The following is a 23,576-nucleotide window of genomic DNA, read 5'->3' on the forward strand; positions in this document are numbered from 1 at the left end:
TGGAGGATGGCCCCTGCACCTGCATGTGAGACCTGGAGGAGGACCCTGGCTCCTGTCTTAGGATAGGCCCAGCTCTGGCCATTGCGGTCATCTGGGGAGTGAACCAGCAGATGGAAGACCTCTCTCTCTGTCTCTATCTCTCTCTGTAGCTCTGTCTTTCAAATAAATGAAATAAATCTTTTAAAAAAGTGGATATATTGCAGAATGCAAAAGAAACAGTTATCTAGCTTCTAGTGGATTAGGACCATGTCGAGAAAAAACATTAGATTCCAAGATAGCAAATTTCTGACTCATTTTAAGAAAATTATTCTACTTTTATATGGGAATATGATTCATTCTTTTTTCTTTTTTTTTTTTTTACCCCAGAAACATTTTATTTAAGGTATACAAACTCCATGCATTTCATAAATACAACTTTAGGAACAGTTATTCTTCCCACCCTACCTGCCCTCCCACCCACACTCCCAACCTTCTTCCTCCTCCCTCTCCTATTCCCATTCTTACGTTTTTTTACTAAGAACTATTTTCAATTAACTTTATACACATAAGATTAATTCTATAGTAAGTAAACAGTTCAATGAACAGTATGAAAAAAACTTGTTACTCAACAGTTGAGACAAGGGCTGTTCAAAGTCATTGCATCTCAAAAGTGTCAATTTCACTTCTATAGATTACCTTTTAGGTGCTCTATTATTTACCACAGATCAGGGAGAGCATATATTTGTCCTTTTAGGACTGGCTTATTTCACTAAGTATGATGCTTTCCAGTCGCACACATTTTTGACAGGATTTTTTTTAACTACTGTGTAGCATTCCATACTGTACATTTTCCATAATTTCTTTATCCAGTTGACAGTTGATGGACGTTTGGGTTGATTCCATATCTTAGCTATTGTGAATTGAGCTGCAGTAAACATGGGGGTACAGATAACTCTTTCATATGCTGATTTCATTTCCCTTGGGTAAGTTCCTAGTAGTGTAATGGCTGTGTCATATGGCAAGTCTATATTCAGATTCCAGAGATATCTCCATACTGTCTTCCACAGTGGCTATACCAGTTTACATTCCCACCAACAGTGGATTAGGGCATCTTTTCTCTTATAGGAAAGGCATTCTAATGGGAATGAGGTGGAACCTCATTGTGGTTTTGATTTGCATTTTCCTGATGACTAGTGATCTTGAGCATTTTTTCATGTGTCTGTTGGTCATTTGGATTTCCTCTTTTGAAAAATGTCTGTTTAAGTCCTTTGCTCATTTCTTACTGGGTTGTTTGTTTTGTTGTTATTGAGTTTCTTTTTTTAAAAGATGTATATTTATTTGAAAGACAGAGTTACAGAGAGGGAGAGAGAGAGAAAGAGAGAGAGAGAAAGAGAGAGAGAGAAAAATCTTCCATCTGCTGGTTCACTCCCCAAATGGCTGCAGTGGTTGGAGCTGAGCCAGTCTTAAGCCAGGTGCCATGAGCTTCGTCCAGGTTTTCTTGTGTGGGTGTAGGGGTTCCAGAACTTGGGCCAACCTCTGCTGCTTTCCCAAGTGCATTAGCAGGGAGTTGGGTTGGAAGTGGAGCAGCTGGGACTTGAATTAGTGCTCATATGGGATGCCAGTGCTGTGGGCTGGGGCTTTAACCTGCTGCATCATAGTGCTGGCCTCCATGCTTCAAACTTTTCCCCATTCAATAGGATGCTGGCCATGGGTTTGTCATAAATAGCTTTGATTGTGTTGAGGAATGTTACTTCTATATCCAATTTGCTTAAAGTTTCCATCATGAAAAGATGTTGTAATTTATCAAATGCTTTCTCTGTATCTACTGAGATAATCATATGATTTTGTTCTTCAGTTTGTTAATGTGATGTATCACATTGATTGATTTGCGAATGTTGAACCACCCCTGCATACCAGGGATGAATCCCATTTGATTTGGGTGAATGATCTTTCTGATGTGTTGTTGGATTTGATTGGCTAGTATTTTGTTAAGAATTTCTGCATCTATGTTCATTAGGGAAATTGGTCTGTAGTTCTGTTTCTATGTTATATCTTTTTCAGGTTTAGGAATTAAGGTAGTGCTGGCTTCATAGAAGGAACTTGGGAAAAGATTCCCTCCTTTTTGATTATTTTGAACAGCTTGAGAAGAATTGGAGTTAGTTCTTTAAAAGTCTGGTAGAATTCAGCAGTGAAGCCATCAGGTCCTGGGCTTTTCTGTTGTGGGAAGGTCTTCATTACTGATTCAATTCTCTTGGTTATTGGTCTGTTGAGGTTTTTCTGTCTTCATGGCTCAATTTAAGTAGGTTGTATGTGTCCAGGAATCTATCCATTTCTTCTAGATTTCCCGATTTATTGGCATACAACTCTTTGTAGTAATTTCTGATGATTCTATTTCTGTGGTATCTATTGTTAAATTTCCTTTTTCATCTCTAGTTTTATTGATTTGGGTCTTCTTCCTTTTTCTTTTTTTTTTTTGGTTAGCTGGGCCAATGGTGTGTCAATTTTGTTTATTTTTTTCCAAAAAACTAGCTCTTCATTTTGCTGATCTTGTGTGTGTGTGTGTGTGTGTGTTTTGGTTTCAATTTTGTTGATTTCTTCTCTAATTTTAATTATTTTTCTTCTACTAGTTTTGGGTTTGGTTTGTTGTTATTTTTCTAGGTCCTTGAGATGCATTGGTAGCTCATTTGTTTGGTCCCTTTCCATTTTTTTTTTTTTATGTAGGCATCAATTGCTATAAACTTTCCTCTTACCACTGCTTTTGCTGTATCCCATAGTTTTGATATACGTATTGTTTCTTCATTCATTTCCAGAAATCTTGATTTCTCTTTGATTTCTCCTATGACCCACTGTTTGTTCAGGAGCATGTTGTTCAATCTCCATGTGTTTGCATATGTTCTAGAGATTCTTGAGTTGTTGATTTCCAGCTTAATTCCATTGTGGTCCAAGAAGATGCATTATATAATTTTGATTTTTCTAGAATTTGGTGAGACTTGCTTTATGGCCCAGCATGTGGTCAATCCTAGAGAAAGTTCCAGGCATGGGTACAAGAATGTGTATTCTGCATCTTAAGGATGAAAAACTCTGTAGATATCTGTTAGGTCCATTTGGTCTATAGTTCAATTAACTCTGTTGTTTCCTTGCTGCTTTTATGTTTGGTTGATTGTCCCTTGCTGAAAATGGGATATTGAAGTCCCCCATGAGTATGTCTGTGTCTCCCTTTAGATCCATTAACATTTCTTTTAAATAGCCAGTACCCTGTAATTGGGGGCCTATACATTTATTATAGTCACCTCTTCCTGTTGAATTGATTCCTTAATAATAATAGTGCTATTTTTTGTCTCTTCTAACATTTTTTTGTGTTAAATTCTGTTTTGTCTGATATTAGGATGGCTATACCAGCTCTTTTTTGGTTCCTGTTAGCATTGAATATCTTTTTACATCCTTTTAGTTTCAATCTGCATGTATCTTTGTTGGTAAGATGTGTTTATTATAGGCAGCAAACTGTTGGGTCTTGTTTTTTAATCCATTCAGCCAGTCTATATCTTTTAACTGGAGAATTGAGGCCATTTATGTTCAAGGTGACTATTGATAAGTAATGACTTGGCCCTGCCATTTTTTCCATAAGTATTCCTGTTGTTTACTTTGGATTTCCTTTGTATTTTTACTGGGAGATTTTCTGCCTTCATCTCCTCTCCTCCAAGGATGCCTGGTTGCTAGCCCCAGTGGATACAATATTCATCCATGCTGTCACAGGAAACACAAAGCATCTGTTCAGTCCTCCGTGTGAACACAGATCAATCAGCAGTGACTCTCACCAGGCAATCAGGGAGCCCCGAGCATGTGGAGCCACTGCTTGGAGACCCAGCCACACCCTGAGCCTTCCCACACAGCCACAGTGTTTTCACACTCTGTCGTAAGCACACATGGTTCTTACAGTCATGAGCAACCAGCCCCCTGTCAGTTCTCCCAGCCAGACTCAGGCATCTCCTCCCAGCTGGTTGCTGGGCATGCGGACACAAGCTAGTCCCACCCTCTCTTAGCTGGTTATAGGTCACCAGTGCCGGGTGGTTAGGGAGAAAGGGATGTGCTCCCCTTCTTTTCTTCCCTTTAGGTTGGCAGGTATGCTGTCCACCACCGGGCTCCAAGCTGGACTCACACCAGGCTCTTCCTGCAGCTTTGTCACTAGTGGCTTGGGCTGCTGCAGTCTGGTCTTACCTCACTCCCCAAAGTTGGTGTTGAGGCTCTTGGTTGCTGGGGTCCTGAATTGTGCACGTCCACACCCTCCACGTAGATCTGCAGTGTCCCTCTAATTTGCCTGGAGTTTCGTTTGCAGTTTTCTCCCTAACTCTTCCTTGAGATTGTACTCTCTCCACCGTTTTTTTTAGCTGTCTTTCCCTAGACTAGAGCAGTAAGCTCCCTCCCTATTACACCATCTTGGATCTTCCTCTCTTTGCTCTTTTCATGCAAGCTTTCATTGCTTCTCCATGAGTGGGTAGAAAGTGGCTGCCTTACACAACCCTGAGGCCCAGCACTAGTAGAGAATGGCTGGTGTTTCTGAGCCTTTGGGGGAACTCATGGGGTTCCTTTGTCCCTCCAGCAGGACTCAGAAGCAGTGGAGAGATTCCCTGGGCTTGCCAGGACCCTGTGGACAGAAGTGAAGGAAGCTGTTAGCGGTGATGACATCAGAAGCCTTAGTGGGTGACCAACAGCATGGTGTTGTGGAATCCCTGACAACTTAGAAACAAACCAGGCAGTAGGGAGGGGTGAGGGAGAACCCGAGACCAACAGCTGCAGTGTCTGCTTTGCCAGTGAACCTGATCCTGAGATGAAAGCAAGACAGAAGTCTGGAGAAGCGGTGCACACTGGCGGCACACCTGAGACCCATGTCCAACACCCAGGGAGACTTTCCACGCAGCGTGTCCACGTCCCGTCCTGTAGCCTGCCACTACACTCTAGGATTTGGACTGGGCTGTGGACTGGGGGATGGGCAATATTTTTGCTCCTGTGAGTTTTGGGAAACCAGTGGACTGTAGTGAGACCAAGTTTCAAAGAGTTCTGCAAATTTCTTTAAGGATTTTGGGCTACTGGAGGGAGTGGACAGAGAGAAGAGATGGCACGTGACCTTAGTGAAGGCTGTGGGTGGATTTGCATTCTAAGGGTGGCAGGAGAGCAGCCTTTATAAATCATCTATCTGAGACTGAATTTAGAGTGGACTTTTTGTCTGGAGAGAGCAGTGAGACTGGCTGCAGCTGCTCTGGCCTGGCGGACGGCACCTTTCAGGATGTGCAGATGTAGGCTGCTCATAAGACAGCTTCCAAGGCTGAAGTATCCAGGTGTCCTGCAAGATGGGTGTCTCCTTAACGTGCTGTGGGTCAGTACGGTGGCCTGGGCCAGGCAGCCTCTCTCGGGAGGGAGATGGGCTCCTTCAGAAGCCCCCAGAGAGCCTGCTCTGCTTGGAGGGAGACATTTCTGACTCTCTGGAAGCACAAGCCTGCGCTGTTGTGTTTTCTTGTAGGAAAGAATACATTTTGATGGCAACTTTGCCTTCAAAGACACCCTCTATCCCGGGAGGGGGCTGCTTGGCCATGAGCAGAGGAATGTGTTTCAGAAAACAGAGCACCAGAGAAGGGAGCCCCACACTGCTGCTGGGGTGTGGGCCCAGCAGAACTTGTTATGCCTGTTCTGCAGGTCTCTGGGGCCAGGCTCCTTGTAACAGAGATTCAGGTTGAAGATGTGATGGTGCAGAGTTGGATGGGGGAACTCACACCTGCCACTGCCTGTAAGTCAGTGGCGGCTGTCAATTCTCTGGTGAAGTGACTGTGGTGGGTGAGTCCGAGGGACAGGAAGTGAATGGATTACTGGTGGATGGTGGGAGAGTCTTGTAGGTAACCTCTTAGGAGCATTATAAGGGGAAGAACTGGGCAGGGGTGGGGAGAGATATCCTCTATCTACTTGTTCACTTCTCAGATGGCCACAATGGCGGGCACTGGGCCAGGCCAAAGCCAGGAGCTCCATCCAGGTCTCTCATATGGTGTCAGGGGCCCAAACCCTGAGCCATCTTCTTTTGCTTTTCCCAGGTCATTAGCAGAAAGCTGGACAGGAAGTGGAGCAGCCAAGACCTGCACTGGTGCCCATATGGGATGCTGACGTTGCATGCGTCAGCTTTACCTGCCACGCCATAGCACCGGCCTCCAGAGACTATTTAACCCAGAGAAAGCAGTGCTCTTGCAGTCAGGGCTGCTTTGTAGAAAGCAGTTTTGACCTTTGGGAGTCTGAACCCAAGTCTCAGCCCGAGATGTGTGTATGATTGTAAGGGTGAGAGCAAGCCCTGGATGTGCAGTAATGGTCTGGGCAGGGGTTCAGCAGGAGAACAGGATGGGATAACATATCTGAGATTTCACAAAGTATTTCTCTTGGTGCATTTTCCCTTTCCCTGTTGGAGCAGATGGACTGTTCTGAACCTGGCAGCATAGAGAGAGCCTCCAGAGCTGGGCTGCAAAGCCCAAGTCCCTAGGGAACTAAGAGTATTTTTGGAAAGGACAGAGCATTTAGAAGCAGCAGAAGGAAGAGAAAAGGACTTCTCCCAAGAGTAGTAAGGTCTCCTGGGCTGGGGGGTGAGAAGTGGAAGCAACTGAGCCATTGGCTGGCTGAGAGGGGCTCTGAGTCCTGTGTGCTTAAACAGCTCCCAGCGGCCTGGCTTTGTGGGGCACCTCAGAGTGGGTGCCGGTGACCTCCCAGGTGTTCCTGTGCACCAAAGGCCAGGGCTGCAGGTGGTTCCCACACTGGCATCTCCAGACTCTACCTTGTCCCACCTGCCCTGGGGTCCTTGGTCCACGCAGGTCTCATGGGCGTGTTCTTTATGGTATGTGGTCTGCGTGGCCCTGTCTGGTCAAGGAACTCTCTCTGCCTCTTCCATGTCAGGTTAGAGGAATGAGGTGTCTGTCTGTGCTCGTACTGCGGTTACACAGACATCTGTATGAGGTAGGCTGTAGCCTCGGTGCCTCCCTGTACCTTTAAAGTAGAATTTTTTCAAGGAATGTCTGTCAGGCTCCTCAAATAATATCAGTCCCCCAGCTTCTGTCCTTGGGATGGCCACGGTTAATCCCAGTTCACTCAAGGAGAGATGCATGCTCATTAGAGACTAGGTCACAAAATCAACGTGGGAGGCTGAAGTTCACAGTGAAAATTGCTTTCTCACATTCCTAAATCTTCAACTGAATATAGGTGCTTGGGTATAGTGACGGTGTTGTGCTCAGGACTTTCTTTAATCCTGGAATCGTATTCGGCGTGGTGAGCTGCCCAGGTGCATGGGAGGTGCACCGAGGGAAGCACACTTTGTACCTCTTAGAGTAGCCTCACTTTGGACTTTGCATGGAATTTGAGACAATGATGTCCATGATTTTTCACAATTCTCCCCCTTTGGTAGAGCAAATATTGAACTATCTTGGACACTGTTGAATGCATAAAGAAACATCCAGGAACTTGATCTCAAAGGATACACAGTCCCACCCTTGAGATGATTAAATAGTAATATAAGTGGCACAGGTGGGTGTCTGGTCTGTAGGTTAAGATGCTGGGTTGTGAGTGGTGGCCGCATTGTGGCACAGCTGGTTAAGCCACCTCTTGTGATGCCAGCATTCTACATGAGTGATGGCAAGTTGAATCCCAGATGCTCTACTTCCAATCCAGCTCCCTGCTAATGTGCCTGGGAAAGTAGTGGAAGATGGCCCAATTGCTTGGGCCCCTGCCACTCATGTAGGAGACCCCGATAATTTCAGGCTCCGGGCTTCAGCCTTGCCCAGCGCAGACATTTGGGGAAGGAACAGGATTGTAAGATGTCTCTCATTCTCCCTCTCTGTCACACATACTCTTTCTCTCCCTCCATCTCACCCTGCCTCTCTCTAACTCTTCCTTTCAAATAGATAAATAAATCTTTAAGAAAAAAGGTGCTGGGTTGGGTGCCCCTGGGTTCAAGTCTTGGCTCTTCCCTTATTTCCAGGTACTTGCCAATGCAAACCCTGGAGGCAGCAGGTGGTGGGCTAAATGGCTGAATTTCTCCACCCATGTGGGAGATCTGGATTGGGTTCTTGCCTCCTGGCTTTGACCTTGACCAGTTCCAGGTCATTGTAGGCATTTGACCATTGTAGGCAAATAGGAAATTTTTGTCTATCTCTGTCTCTCTGTCTCTGTTTCCCTGTCTCTCAAATAAATAGTAAAAAATGAAAAGAAATAAATGATAGTATATGCATTTCACAGTAATCTTACCATGTCTTGGTTCTGGATCTTTCACTGTGGCTTCATTTTTAGGTTTAGTGGGTTGGCAAGAAGTCTACCCATTCTGCAGCTCTGCAGCTTCGCAGGTTATGTTCATGGATGAAATAGAGCTTATTCAGATGTTCAGAATATCTTGTTGGATCCTGATCAGCTCATGTGCCTATCTTAAACTTACCAGTTTGAGTGGTGGTGGTGGTGGTACGGATGGTCAGAGTAGGGAGCAGAAATAGCAGACCCGGCCGGCACCGCGGCTCACTAGGCTAATCCTCTGCCTGTGGCGCCAGCACCCCAGGTTCTAGTCCCGGTTGGGGCACCGGATTCTGTCCCGGTTGCCCTCTTCCAGTCCAGCTCTCTGCTGTGGCCTGGGAAGGCAGTGGAGGATGGCTCAAGTGCTTGGGCCCTGACCCGCATGGGAGACCAGGAGGAAGCAACTGGCTCCTGGCTTCGGATCAACGCGGTGCGCCAGCTGCAGCACACCGGCTGTAGCGGCCATTTGGGGGGGTGAACCAACAGAAGGAAGACCTTTCTCTCTGTCTCTCTCACTGTCTAACTCTGCCTATAATAAAAATAAAGAATTATATATGTAAAAAAAAAAGAAATAGCAGACCCCTGCAGGATGCCTGGATCCATGGATCACACTGAACCTTATATTTTTTTCTGTATGATAAAGTTTCTTTTATAAATTAGGCATGGTAAGAAATAAATAATAATAATTAATAATAAAACAGACAATTGTAAAAATATACTATAATAAAAATTATATGAATGTAGTTCCTTTCTCTCTAAAAATATCATATCATACAGCTGTCTTTCAGTATATGAGCAGAATTGGCACCAGCTACCAGAATCTGTGGCTACTCAGGTTGCTCATTTAAAATGGTGCAGTGTTTGCATAGAACCTTCATACATCCTCCTCTATACTTCATTTGAGAGGCAAGGAGAGGGAGAGAGGGAGGGAGGAGGGCAGGAAAAAGAGAGAGAGAGAGAGAGAGAGAATGCCCCCATCTATTGGTTTACTGCCCAAATGCCTACAATGGCTGGGACTGGACTGGGCCAAAGCCAGGAGTCCGGAACTCAACCCAAGTCTCCCGGGGTGGCAGGGACCCAAGTACTGGAGCCATCATCTGCTGCCTCATACAGTTTGCGTTGGCAGAAAGTTGTAATCAGGAGCTGGAGTCAGGTATTGAATCCAGATACTCTGAGGTGGGTATCTTTTTTTTTTTTTTTTTTTTTGACAGGCAGAGTGGACAGTGAGAGAGAGAGAGAGAGAGAAAGGTCTTCCTTTTTGCCATTGGTTCACCCTCCAATGGCCGCCGCGGTAGGCGCGCTGCAGCCGGCGCACCGCGCTGATCCGATGGCAGGAGCCAGGTGCTTCTCCTGGTCTCCCATGGGGTGCAGGGCCCAAGCACTTGGGCCATCATCCACTGCACTCCTGGGCCACAGCAGAGAGCTGGCCTGGAAGAGGGGCAACCGGGACAGGATCGGTGCCCCAACCGGGACTAGAACCTGGTGTGCCAGCGCCGCAAGGCGGAGGATTAGCCTATTGAGCTGCGGCGCCGGCCTGAGGTGGGTATCTTAAGTGTTAGGGCAAATCAGTATACTTAAATCATTTCTGGGGCTGGCGCTGTGGCACAGTAGGTTAATCCTCCACCTGCAGCGCTGGCATCCCATGTGGGCACCGGTTCTAGACCTGGCTGCTCCTCTTCCAGTCCAGCTCTCTGCTATGGCCTGGGAAAGCAGTAGAAGATGGCCCAAATGCTTGAGCCCCTGCACTGCATTGGAGACCAGGAAGAAGCACCTGGCTCCTGGCTTTAGATCGGTACAGCTCTGACCATTGCAGCCATTTGGGGAGTGAATCAACGGAAGGAAGACCTTTCTCTCTGTCTCTCCCTCTCACTGTCTGTAAATCTACCTCTGAAATAAATAAATAAATACCTTTAAAAATCATTTCTAGATTACTTGTAATACCTGATACAATGTAAATGCCATGTAAATAATTTTTTGTATTGTTCAGGGAATAATGACAAGAAACATGTTCAATATAGACACAATTAAAAGATATTTTTCTATCCACAGTTAGTTGAGTGTGTGGATGTACAACCTGCAGAGGTGGAGAGCCCAATATATGTGTTTCCCTTCTTTCTTCTTGTGATGGTGTGAGATGATACAGTGCTTCTGTGAGCCGAATGAGGCGAATGACACAGGCTAGGCTGCCATACCCAACAGCTGATCTGATGATGTGGCTTCTGAGCAGAGAGTGTACCTGCTTGGCTGTGCTTGGGATCAGATGATCCATGTTCAGGGTGGGAGGGGGTAGGATCTCATTATGCTGTTCAAAAAATGTGCATTTTAAAACGTATGGATTGTTTATTTCTGGAATTTTCCTTGTAACATTTTTGGACTGTAATTGGCTGTGAGTAACAAACTGTGGATGGCAGGACTATGGATTGAGGGACTACTGTGTAACTGATTAATGGATCATGCTTTAGTTGCTTGTGTTTGCCTAAGGATAGGTACACTTAGCTTTATTATCAGCATTTGAATTGGGTGAGGAAGAGTTAATTTCTCAGAGGAAAAATAGGGTTAATGTGATCCTGAAAAAACGATAGACAGATGCCTGGCAGAGAAGTGACTTTTTAAAAATGTTGGAAATCTCTGGGCGGAAGAATATTCTGTAGGGCACACTATAAAGACTTAGTGAAAGGAAGGTAGAATGGGACAGGGAGTCAGATTATAGAGGCACGGGATTGAATCCAGTGGACAGGGGAGTACTGCATTGGGTCTAGCCTGGAAATATCTTGGGTAATGTGTAGAATTCAGGGGTGGGCAATGAGCAGTGAACGGGCTTCTGGTTCCTGTTTGAACTTTGGTGCAGAGTTGTTTTGTATTCGTCCGTTAGTACTGGGGCTGTTCAGGAGGCCATGGGACTATTAAGGTAGCTCCGCAGAAGAACTGCATCCAGAGCATGACTTTCACCTCCGTGTGATAAAATCTTCCCAGTGAGCATGACTGGAGTGATAGTGTCTCCTCCTTCTCCCCTTCCCTCTCCCACCCCACCCCATTCCCCTTCTCTCTCTCTCTCTCTTTCTCTCTCTCTCTCCCCCCTTTTCCTGTCTTTTTCCCCCCCTCTCCTGATTATTGTAATTATTTGAAAGCAGTGTAGAACAAGAGCAATATGAAGTTCCACAAAAGATCATTGGAACTCTTTCCTGTAGTTTGTGCATCAAAAATTAATTAGGAAGTGGCAGAATTGAAGATATGTTTCACTTCCTTTAAGCAAAGGCCAGCTTTAATGTAGAGCACTTGTATCTTTCATTCTGAAAACAATTATGAGCTAATTTATGTATTACAGAATTCAGTTGCTGCTTAAAACTGTTGAATTACCTGAGTTCCTACAGAACTCCTTAGAAAACTTGTGAAAGACATAAAAACAAGATTTTAAACATGTTTATATACCATCATGTGAAACTTAATTGTTAGCCAGGTCCATGTTGTTATTGCCCTTAGAAACACAAGGCAACGGTGTTGCTGTGTCAGCAGTTGATGGGTGCTCGGGCTGAAGCATTTTATCAGCAACATGGAGCTTGGAAGTTTCTTTTCTATGAGGTGCTGGGCTGAATTTCCTTTGGAGCTCTAACAGATACCATATGTTAGACCCATGAAATGGATGATGTCATGTAGGCTCCCTGTTGTCCCGCCAGCTGCTTCACCTGAGCAGGCATTACTCCAGTGTGTGTGTGCATCACCTAGTGGTAACTTCTTGTATACCCCCACTCTTCCTTAGGCCTTTAACCCCTTCCAGAACTGCAGCTAATGAAGAATCATGATAAATCTTGGCAAACAGTGTTCTTGCAGGATAATAACTAACCCAATTTTCTGGCTCCTGGATAGAAGAACAAGGGGAAGGTTGATGCTTAAGGCAAAAACCACAATGGATGATGAAGAGAACTCAACTTTCTCCACCACATGAATGCCTGATACACGGGTTTTCTCTTGTGAAGCAGTAGCTGGTACATTTCTGCGCCCTGATGAGCAGGGTGATACAAGCAGGACAACCAAGCAAAGCAAAGATCACCCAAACTGTGCTCTTTGCTTGTCCACTGCTGGTGACTGCTGTCCAGGAAGGTGCAGGGTTCCATCCAAATCTCAAATTTTTGTGTAGCTGTAACGTATTTTCCACTTTGGAATGAGTAAACAGAGGGCCAGAACTCATAAATGACCTATTCTAGTTTATCTTAGTAGTTATCAGAAGGAAATTGATAGACATTTTATTTTTAAAAATTACTGAGAGACTTCAATGAGCAATGATTCAATAACTTCAATTGAAATTTATTTCTTACCAGCCTAAGCTGTGCTGTGCTACAGTCATCTACTGCTTTCACTACCACTTTTCAAAGAGTAGGATGGATAGTGACATTTTTCAGTGTTTTAAGGGGATCCTAGATTTGCCACTGTGCAGCTTCACAGGCCTTTCTTGGCACGAGAATTCACGTGTTAGGTAGCTCAGGGCCCGGATCCTTCCATGATGGCAGATTTCTTTTGCTAGTTTATATATTTCAGGGTTGCTTTATGTTAATTTTTCTTTATACCTTGAATCAGAATTTTCTTTAATTTACACCTTTCTCGTGGTCCAGCAGGACCTCAAATTAATCCTTTCCTTTACAGGGAGTGCACAACAGTTGTACTCTTATATAACTTGGCTTCCAGAGCCGTTGTAATGAACTTCCCCATTCCCTACTGTTTTACCGTCTGTCTTTTTGGCCTCTTAAAGCTTCCTGCACTGGTCTTTTTAGTTTGCTTGGAGGGGAATAACAAAGTACCACTGTCCAGGAGACTTAAACAGCAGATGTGTATTTGCTTACAGCTGTCGAGGCTGGAAGTGCAAGATCAAGGTGCTGGCAGGGTTAGTTCTTTCTGAGGGTCGCCAGGGGAGGCTCTGTTGCAGGACCCGCTGGCCATCTGCCCATGTTTCCATATCATCTTCCTTCTGGAAATGTCAGTGTCCAAATGTCTTCTTCATGGTGGGTTAGGGTCCGTCCTCATAGCTTTATTTTAACGTAATTACCCCTGTAGAGGCCCTATCTCCAAGTATGGTCATATTCTGAGGAACTGGGGGTTAGGACTTCACTAAATACATTTTTGGGGTTGGGACAGACACAATGTAGTTCACAACAGTGAGAAAGAATTGCATAGAAATGTTTATTGTCACATGGCATTTCTGGGTTATTGAGATTATATACGAAATTTTGCCCTTTTTTTCTTTTTAAAGATTTATTTATTTGAAAGGTAGAGTTACAGAGAGAGAGAAGGAGAGACAGAGAGAGAGAGAGAGCGAGAGAGAGAGATCTTCCATCCTCTGATTTACTACCCAAATGTCTGCATGGGCAGAGCTATGTATGCCAAAGCTAGGAGCCAGGAGCTTCTTCTAGGTCTCCCACATAGGTGCAGAGACCCAAACACTTGAGCCATCTTCTGCTGCTTTCCTAAGCATATCAGCAGGGAGCTGGAATGCAAGTAGAACAGCTGAGACATGGGCACCCATATGGGATGCTGGCACTGCAGGCTGTGGCTTTACCGGCTGCACCACAGTCCCAGCCCCCTCATCTTTTTTTTTTTTTAATGTAAAGACTTATTTATTTATTTGAATGAGTTACAGAGAGAGAAAGAGAGAGAAGGAAAGACAGAGAGAGAGAGAGAGAGAGAGATCTTCCAACCACTGGTTCACTCCCCAGATGACTGCAGTAGCTGGAACTGTGCTAATCTGAAGCCAGGAACCAGGAGTTTCTTCCAGGTCTCCCACATGGGTGCAGAGGCCCATCTTCTACTGCTTTCCCAGGCCATAGCAGAGAGCTGGGTCTGAAGTGGAGCTGCCAGGACTTGAACCGGCACCCATATGGGATGCCGGCCCTTCAAGTGGCCGTTTTACCCGCTACGCCACAGCACTGCCCTCCCCCATCTCACTTTGCAGGTAACAGACATGCATAGTCAGTTGCATGGTGATGCTGGTCTTCTGGTAGTCGAATACTAACCCATCTCCCTCCTGCCCAATGTCAAGACAACAGTACAACCAGGTATCCTTGTGTGGCACATAGAAGTCCTAAAACAAGTCCTTCAGAGCCTTGCACAACAAATAGTGAAGACATTTTTTTTATTATTTTAACTTTTATTTAATAAATATAAATTTCCAAAGTACAGCTTTTGGATTACAGTGGCTTTTTCCCCTCCCCATAACTTCCCACCCAACTGCAACCCTCCCATCTCCCGCTCCCTTTCCTATTCCATTCACATCAAGATACATTTTCAATTATCTTTATATACAGAAGATCAATTTAGTACATATTAAGTAAAGATTTCAACAGTTTACACCAACACAGAAACACAAAGTATAAAGTACTGTTTGAATACTAGTTATAGCATTAATTTACATTGTACAACACATTAAGGACAGAGATCCTACATGAGGAGTAAGTGCACAGTGACTCCTGTTGTTGACTTAACAATTGACACTCTTGCTTATGGCGTCAGTAATCACCCTAGGCTCTTATCATGAGTTGCCAAGGCTATGGAAGCCTTTTGAGTTTTTCAACTCTGATCTTATTTAGACAAGGTCATAGTCAAAGTGGAAGTTCTTTCCTCCCTAAGAGAAAGGTACCTCCTTCTTTGATGGCCTGTTCTTTCTACTGGGATCTCACTCGCAGAGATCTTTCATTTAGGTTTTTTTTTTTTTTCCAGAGTGTCTTGGCTTTCAATGCCTAAAATACTCTCATAGGCTCTTCAGCCAGATCCGAGTGCCTTAAGGTCTGATTCTGAGGCCAGAGTGCTGTTTAGGTCATCTGCCATACTATGAGTCTGATATTCTTAAGTCTAGAAATTGCTGTTTCATTAATGGGTAAACACTGGGAACTGTATCTCTTTTCTCAGAAAGTATTAGCTCCTGTGGGAGGCAAGAAGTTGGAGAAAAGCCCTTCCTTAGTCTTCCCTAATTTCCTAGGCTTATTTCCTGTGGCCTCAGAGAGATTTATCCTATTTGCCTTTCCTCATTTATTACTTCGCTTCTTAGCTTGTTCTCAGTATGCCCAGGAGGACCAATTCTCACCTCTGTCCATTTGTCCTGCATCCCATTTGTTTACAGTGCTTACTACTCCAAAAAGTGAATGTGTATGTATTCTTAGAGGCATCGTCTCACTTGTCTTTGAATTCTAACACCAAGCCCTGGATTTTCATCAGCCTTCCTGAGTCACGTAAAGAGACTTCGTAAGTCATAGACTATAAGAGTTATAGTTACTGTTGTCACTGAGCTTTCTGCAGGGGCCATTCAGTAATGGGGAAGGACCGTAAGTGGCAGCTTTTCCCCTTGCAGGTCAGGAAGTAGAATGCTCCAAGCTCTCTCCTGTCAGTTTGTCTATGACCTGTGCAGATCAGTTCAGTGTGTACAGTCTTCAGAGGCTCAGGTCTTGGCTCAGGAGAGGGGCTGGTCCCATCATGTGTTTCCTCTACATCCTTGGTAAAGTTGTGGACATCCTGGGCTCTCATACTGACATTTTGGGGCCTTTCTTTTCTATATTTTCCCCAAAGCAAGTTAGGGACATGCTAGAGCTAGTGGTCACATTAGCCGCTGTGGTTCGAGTGGTATTTGGAAAGGACTTTTTATGAAAGCCTTGGGGGAAGTGTCTGCTTATTTTATGAAGCAAGGACTAAATGGATTAGTGAGAAAGTGATCAGAAAAATGGGCATGTATTCTTCTTGGTGCTTGTGTAAGAACAAGGAACTGAAAGTAAGATCTTTGCAAGCAGGCCAGCCAAAGAGTCTTGGAGAGCACTGCTGAGGACACACTGTGGTGAATGATAAGCATCCCCAGGATGTTACAAGAACAGCAAGATGGAGCATGCTTTCTCCTTTTTAGATGACCAGTCCATGTAATTTAAGCTTCCAACCAGTGAAGCCATTCAAAAAGAAGACTCATAAGAGACATGAAATATATTCCCAAAAAGAAGGAGAAAATCAGTTCAGGAGCAAGAGCTTTTAATGTCCTTGCTGGTCTGGTTAGAGAAGTATCCCTAAGTCGGCTCTGTTAACTGGCGCTACCATTATGTGTGAATAACCTAGTGAAGAACCGTGTCCTGAGATGGATAAGGAGAGGGGTGTAAGTAGGCAAAGCTGGTGTGTTCCTTTAGAAGCTTATTGATAATTTAGGGTATGTCTGGCATTTCTCTTCAAATGAATTAAAGACATGCGATGTTGCTTGGAGTATGAGAATTTAGGGGAGGTCTAACATGTCCAGCCAGTGTTAACTGTAAAATACAAAGATGCTTTAGGCAAGTGCAGAGAAATGGCAGTGGGGAAAGCAATGAGTCCCACACCAGAGCCTGAAGACCTTCCGGAAGGACTAAGGGGTTGAGGGAGACTGAGAGCCAGGGTAGGGCCTTGGAGTCTTGAAACTGGAATTTTGTCGAGGTTATGCTTGTCACACAGGGCCAGTTATGTATAGTGAAAGATGCTGATTGCTTGGGAGCAGTGGGGAGGGGAAGTTGTCTACTCTGATCTGTAGGGAGCCTTAGGGGAGAAGTGTCTGTAACAGTGACTCTCAGTGTGAAAATGGAGTGCAGAAATCTGGAGGAAATAGAAAACGAGGCAGGGGAAGGGGGACACTGGGACCAGTGGGCGGTCTGCTGGGAAGAAGTAGTGTCCCAGGTGGGGGGTTGGGTGTGGTCAGATGGAGTGGGGCACATTTGCAGAGCTCCTGTCTGGAGGGGAAGCCAACATCTGTCACTTTAAAGGGAAGTTCAGTTTTCTACTGACGTTTACTGGTGAGATCTGTGGTCAAAATAATTCTTATCTACTTTATGTTCACTTTTTACTGTCTCCAGAGCTGAAGAGATAAGATCGACTTTCCCCCTGAGGTCTCCACTGCCCTAGGGGAAGTCTTTTTTTTTTTTTTTTTGACAGGCAGAGTGGACAGCAGAGGGAGACAGAGAGAAAGGTCTTCCTTTTTTGCCGTTGATTCACCCTCCAATGGCCGCCGCGGTAGGTGCTTCTCCTGGTCTCCCATGGGGTGCAGGGCCCAAGCACTTGGGCCATCCTCCACTGCACTCCCTGGCCACAGCAGAGAGCTGGCCTGGAAGAGGGGCAACCGGGACAGAATCCAGCGCCCCAACCGGGACTAGAACCCAGTGTGCCGGCGCCGCAAGGCGGAGGATTAGCCTACTGAGCCGCGGCGCCAGCCTTAGGGGAAGTCTTTACGTTGCTCCTTCCTGGAGCTGTTGTTGGCTCTGTCTCCTGTAGTGGTCACTGGTGGTTTGTGCTCAGGGGTTCTATTTTCTCTGCAAACACAGCCTCTGCTCCGGCCATTCCACAAGTCTTTGCAGCAGAAGTTCCTGAGCGTCCTGCACCTTGCCCTACCCAAGGGCAGGTTTTTTTTTTTTTTTTTTTTTGACAGGCAGAGTGGACAGTCAGAGAGAGAGACAGAGAGGAAGGTCTTCCTTTGCCATTGGTTCACCCTCCAATGGCTGCCGCGGCTGGCGCGCTGCGGCTGGCGCACCGCGCTGATCCGATGGCAGAAGCCAGGTGCTTATCCTGGTCTCCCATGGGGTGCAGGACCCAAGTACTTGGGCCATCCTCCACTGCACTCCCTGGCCACAGCAGAGAGCTGGCCTGGAAAATGGGCAACCGGGACAGAATTCGGCGCCCTGACTGGGACTAGAACCTGAACCTGGTGTGCCGGCGCCGCTAGGCGGAGGATTAGCCTAGTGTGCCGCGGCGCCGGCTCCAAGGGCAGTTTTGTAGTCCTTACTCTCTCCCCTCCCTCTCTCAGTTGATACTGCTTGTTTACACGTTTGTTTCCTTGAAGTTCTTTCTTCGTTATTTCTACCCCTTAGCTCCTCTTTTTCTTTTTCTTTTTTTTTATTTGAAAGATAAAGTTAGACAGTGAGAGAAAGAGACAGAGAGAAAGGTCTTCCTTCCATTGGTTCACCCCCTAAATGGCCGCTACGGCCAGAACTATGCCGATCCGAAGCCAGGAGCCAGGTGCTTCCTCCTGGTCTCCCATGCAGGTGCAGGGCCCAAGCACTTGGGTCAGCCTCCACTGCCCTCCCAGGCCACAGCAGAGAGCTGAACTGGAAGAGGAGCAACTGGGACTAGAACCCGGTGCCCATATGGGATGCTGGCACCTCAGGTGGAGGATTAACCAAGTGAGCCACGGCACCGGCCCAGCTCCTCTTTTTCTTTTCCTGAATCATTTCTTGCTCCTTTTCTGGCGCAGTGCTCACTCCTGGACCCTTATCCACACTCCTGTCCTACCTTACGTAAGTATTTTGCTGGTGATATCACTTCATTGTGGATGATTCTTTTAGGTTAAGTCACCAGCCCTGATTTCTCCAAGTTATAGATCCTTGGTGCCAACCTACTGAATGGTTCTGTTTCACTTCCATGCCAAAATATTTAATTACAAAGCTGACCGTGTTCCTTTTCATTAACTTCTAGAAGGTTGCATGATGCCTTTAATATGTCCCAGGGAAATACCCCTCTGACTTATACCTGATTTGCTTCCCTGTATCTGCTCACTCAGATTTGCCTCGAGACTTTGAATTTCTAATCCAGTGGGAGATCCATTTTGCTTCACTAGTTAGCTCTCATTACTCACCCTATTACATAAATTTCCCTAGCAAGGTCTTCATTTAGTGACCACTCTACCTGCTTTGCCTCACCTACCCATGTTTTTTGTGGATGAAATCTCCACTTTGGCTGGCTGAGTTTGCATCTCCCACTAATGTGCTAGGCTCAAAATTCACAAGCTCATTCTTTTACCTCTTGGTTAAAACTTGATGTGCAACATCTCCTACATATTTAGGAAAGAGTCTGTACTTCAGGGACAAAAAACAGAAGCTAATGGAAATTTGTGGCTCTGCAGTAGAAGCCAGAGGGCAAAAATTTTGGGAGGCAAGGAATTTCCAAATCATGTGATGCTGGTGTACTTAATACCTCTTCTGTTTAAACCTTCCTGCTTTGTATGGCAGTGACCACCTTATAGAACAGAACAGTGGGGCTTGAGAGCTTGTCAGTAAGAGTGAGATAAAAGGATATGGCATGCAGAAAAGTGGAAGGATATTAAGCTGAGTTGCAAGGTTTCCTTGTCCTACCTATCGTGCAAACAATTTAATAAGCCTGATTGGTGTGCTTTACTTTAAATACAGTTTTGAAAATTTGCATGAAATGAATTTGTACAAATCAAGTTTTGTTTCAAATATACTATTTAAAATTTGTTCTGGTAATTTCCATTAGGTTGCAAAAACGTGCTTAAAAATATACTTGTGTGGGGCCAGCACTGTGGTGTAGTAGGCTAAGCCTCTGCTTGTAGTGCTGGCTTTTCGTATGGATGCCAGTTCATGTCCTGGCTGCTCCTATTCCAATCCAGTTCTCTGCTAATGTGCATGGGAAAGCAGTGCTTGGGCCCTTGGACCTATGTGGGAGACCTAGAAGAAGCTCCTGGCTTCTGGCTTCAAATCGGCACAGCTCCAGCCATTGTGGCCTTTGGGGAGTGAACCAGTGGATGGAAGACTTTTATCTGTCTCTCTCTCTCTCTTTCTCTGCCTCTATATCTCTCTGTCTCTGTCTCTCTCTCTGTAACTCTACCTCTTAAACAAATAAAATGTTAAGAAAAAGTTTAGGCTTGATTTTTCTCCTATAAGCAGCACTGTAGAAGATGTAGTTAAAATGTGGGGAAGTATGTGACTGTCTGGCCTGTTCACATGTCCTCTGTGCACTGATCAGACGCTGAAGTGACATCCTGCCAGGGTATCTTACACACAGTCTCCTACTCCATATCCTTCTCATTCATCCCTCAGTAATTTCCCCTACCTGCCTCTGGAATTTTCAAAATTCCACTACTTTCATTTTTTCTGAGTAGAGAGAACCTGGATGACATTAAAGAATAAAATACAGGGGCCGGCACTGTGGTGTAGCAGGTAGAGCCGCCGCCTGCAGTGCCAGGATCCCGTATGGGCACCAGTTCGAGTCCCAGCTGCTCACTTCCGATCCAGCTCTGCTATGGCTTGGGGGAGCAGAGGATGATGGCCCAAGTCCTTGGGCCCCTGCACCTGTGTTGGAGATCAGGAGACCCTCCTGGCTCCTAGCTTTGGATTGGTGCAGCTCTGGCTGTTGAGGCCAATTGGGGAGTGAACCAGTGGGTGGAAGACCTCTCTCTCTCTCTGCCTCTCCTCTCTCTCTCTGTGTAACTCTGCCTTTCAAATAAATAAATGAATCTTTAAAAAAAAAAAAAAGAATAAAATGCAACAGCACAAGGAGCAGTGAGACTCTGCCAGGGCCTGATTTGGACTGTAGAGCCTATGTCAGCCTACACATCGCTCACCCTGGCTTTCAAACAAGTCAGAAGGAAGGCCCTGTTGGTAAATTTGCTTTGGGCGAGCCTCAAGCAGGCAGTTTTAATTGGGCCAGTGACTACTGGCAGAACTGAAATTGTTGTCATGGCTGTATGATTATCAAATCAAATTTAAAGTAAACGCAAACACACCTGATATTAAAGGGTATAGCTTTTTTGAAATGCAAGCTAGATCAGAAAAGGAGAAGTTGGGACACAGACCAGCACCCATAGGGATGCCGGCGCCGCAGGTGGGAGCTTGGCCTACTGCGCCACAGCTCCTGGCCCAAGCTAAAGCTTCAGTCAGCCACAGCCTAGGATACTCTTTAGGACTGGCAGGGGAGTTGAGTAATGATATTTAAAACATAGGTGGTAATTCAGTGTTACTGAGACCTTTAAATGATAGAACTTCACTAGATCCTGTTATTTCTGTGCATTGATATTTGGCAGGAAAAAAAGTCCCACCACAGTTCACTGGACAATTTAATAAAATTAGAGGTGTTTGGATTTCATCTGTTTGTTTTCTGTGCTGTGACTACCACTGTGAGAGAGAACATTTTATCCGTCTTGAAAAGTACTATCCATAAGGAAGGTGAAAGTCCATTCCTGCCACTCCTGGGCTTGTGAGTTCCATGATGGTAAAGGCTAAGCTAGTGCAGCCTGCAGGTCGCCCATTTCCTGACTTCTTCATCTTGCAGCAGATGTCACCGATTTTGCTTAGACGTTATAGGAGATGCCTGGGTAAGATGCCCAGAGTGCAGAGTCGGGGCAGGAGAGAAGTTACCTGGGCCTGAGGGAGAAAGGAGTGGGAAGAACAGGTTCCGTCTCATTCTTAGTCGTCAGGATTTGCTTACTGCTTCGTTTAACAGTTAATGGGATGCTGGCAGATCTTGGGGTGCTTTTCATGTGAAACTTCTTTTCTAGAGTGAAAACTTCACTTCTAAGCTTCAGAACTGCACCTCAGAGAGCAGCGGTGGAAACTTCTGTGGGTGACTACTTGCCAGGGGCTGACTCACTGCCTCCTCCCCTCACTATTCTTCTGACATTGCCCCAGGAATTTTAATTATTTATTTATTTTTATTTTGTATGAATCTCATAAATACAATATTTTAATTTTTATGTATCTCATACATATAATATACATAATACAATAAATACATAATAATTCTTCCCACCATACCTGACCTTTCCCTTATTCTCCCCCAACTCCTGCTCCCTCTCCTGTTTTACCTGAGAAAGAAAAATAAAAAAGAAAAAGCAAAAAAGAACAAGTAGAGTAAAAAAGAAACTAAGAGAAGTTTTCCTCAACTGTCTATACAAGGGCTAATCTATGTTACTACTTCTCAAAGGCAATTTCACTTTTTTCCCCTTCCTCTTTTCCCTTCTATCCTCCCCTTCTTTCCTTTTAGAAACTTAATTGTCTTTAAAAAAAGAACCCAAGGATGATACATCTTTTGTGAGCTCCTAGACATAACTATAACTTATGAGACTTAATAATATCCTCCTTTTCATACACTATAAGGAAGTGATTTTTGAGAACAGGTTTTACTATTATGCTTCATGGTACCACTCTTTGGAGACAGAGGTCACATGTGGGAAGTTAGTGCACAGTAATCTTGTTTATTTAACAAACAACACTCTTATGTATGACACCAGTAATCATCCAAGGCTCTTGACATGATCTGCCTTGGCTGTGGAAGCCTTTTGGATCCACTAGCTTGACAAGGCCATAAGCAAAGTTGAAGTTCTCTCCTCCCTTCAGAGGAAAGTACATACTTCTTTGGTGGCCCCTTCTTTCCACTGGGGTTTCACCCATAGGGGTCTTTTATGTAGGACATCTTTTGCCGGTGTGTCTTGGCTTTCCATGCCTGATATGCTCCCTCTGGGCTTTCCATCCAGGCCAGAGTGCCTTAAAGGCTGATTCTGAGGTCAGAGTGCTTCTTAAAGCAATTGTCATTCTATGAGTCTGCTGTATGGACTGCTTCCCATGTTGGAGCCTTCTTTCCATTTTAATTCTATCTATTATTGTTTCCATACACTTAGTCCTATTTATATGCTCGCTTGATCCTATCTATATGGTCACTTTACAATTAAGAAATAGGCAAAGGACTTAAACATTTTTCAAAAGAGGAAATCCAAATAGCCAACAGACACATGAAAAAATGCTTGGGATCACTAGCCATCAGAGAGATGCAGATCAAAACCACAATGAGGTTTCACCTCACCCCGGTTAGAATGGCTTTCATACAGAAATCAACAAACAATAAATGCTGGCGAGGGCCAACGCCGGGGCTCACTAGACTAATTCTCCGCCTGCGGCGCTGGCACCCCAGGTTCTAGTCCCGGTCAGGGTGCCAGATTCTGTCCCGGTTGCCCCTCTTCCAGTCCAGTTCTCTGCTGCAGCCTAGGAGTGCAGTGGAGGATGGCCCAAGTCCTTGGGCCCTGTACCCACATGGGAGACCAGGAGAAGCACCTGGCTCCTGGCTTTGGATCAGTGCTATGCGCTGGCTGCAGCGTGCCAGCCATAGCGGCCATTTCAGGGGTGAACCAATGGAAAGGGAAGACCTTTCTCTCTGTCTCTCTCTCTCTGTCTAACTGTACCTGTCAAAAAAAAAAAAAAATGCTGGCAACGATGTGAGGAAAAAGCTACCCTAATCCACTGTTGGTGGGAATGCAAACTGGTTTGCTACCATGGAAGGTGGAGATACCTCAGAGGTCTGAACATAGACCTACCATTTTTTTTTGTAAAGATTTATTTTATTTATTTGAAAGACAGAGTTACAGAGCGAGGTAGATCCAGAGAGAGAGAGAGAGAGAGAGAGAGAGAGAGAGAGAGAGGTCTTCCATCTGCTGGTTCACTCCCAAATGACCGCAATGGCCAGAGCTGAACTGATCCGAAGCCAGGAGCCAGGAGCCTCTTCTGGGTCTCCCATGTGGGTTCAGGGGCCCA

At 45.2% G+C, this 23,576-nt stretch overlaps 1 protein-coding gene across 1 annotated transcript in view; it reads left to right on the forward strand.

Annotated features, from left to right (window-relative positions):
• NREP (neuronal regeneration related protein) overlaps positions 1 to 23,576 on the forward strand; it is a 343,157-nt gene that overhangs the window by 37,262 nt on the left and 282,319 nt on the right. The gene's annotated exons all lie outside the window — the stretch shown is intronic.

The sequence above is a fragment of the Lepus europaeus genome, chromosome 4 (genome assembly GCF_033115175.1).
Source record: "Lepus europaeus isolate LE1 chromosome 4, mLepTim1.pri, whole genome shotgun sequence".
Lineage (NCBI taxonomy): Eukaryota > Metazoa > Chordata > Mammalia > Lagomorpha > Leporidae > Lepus > Lepus europaeus.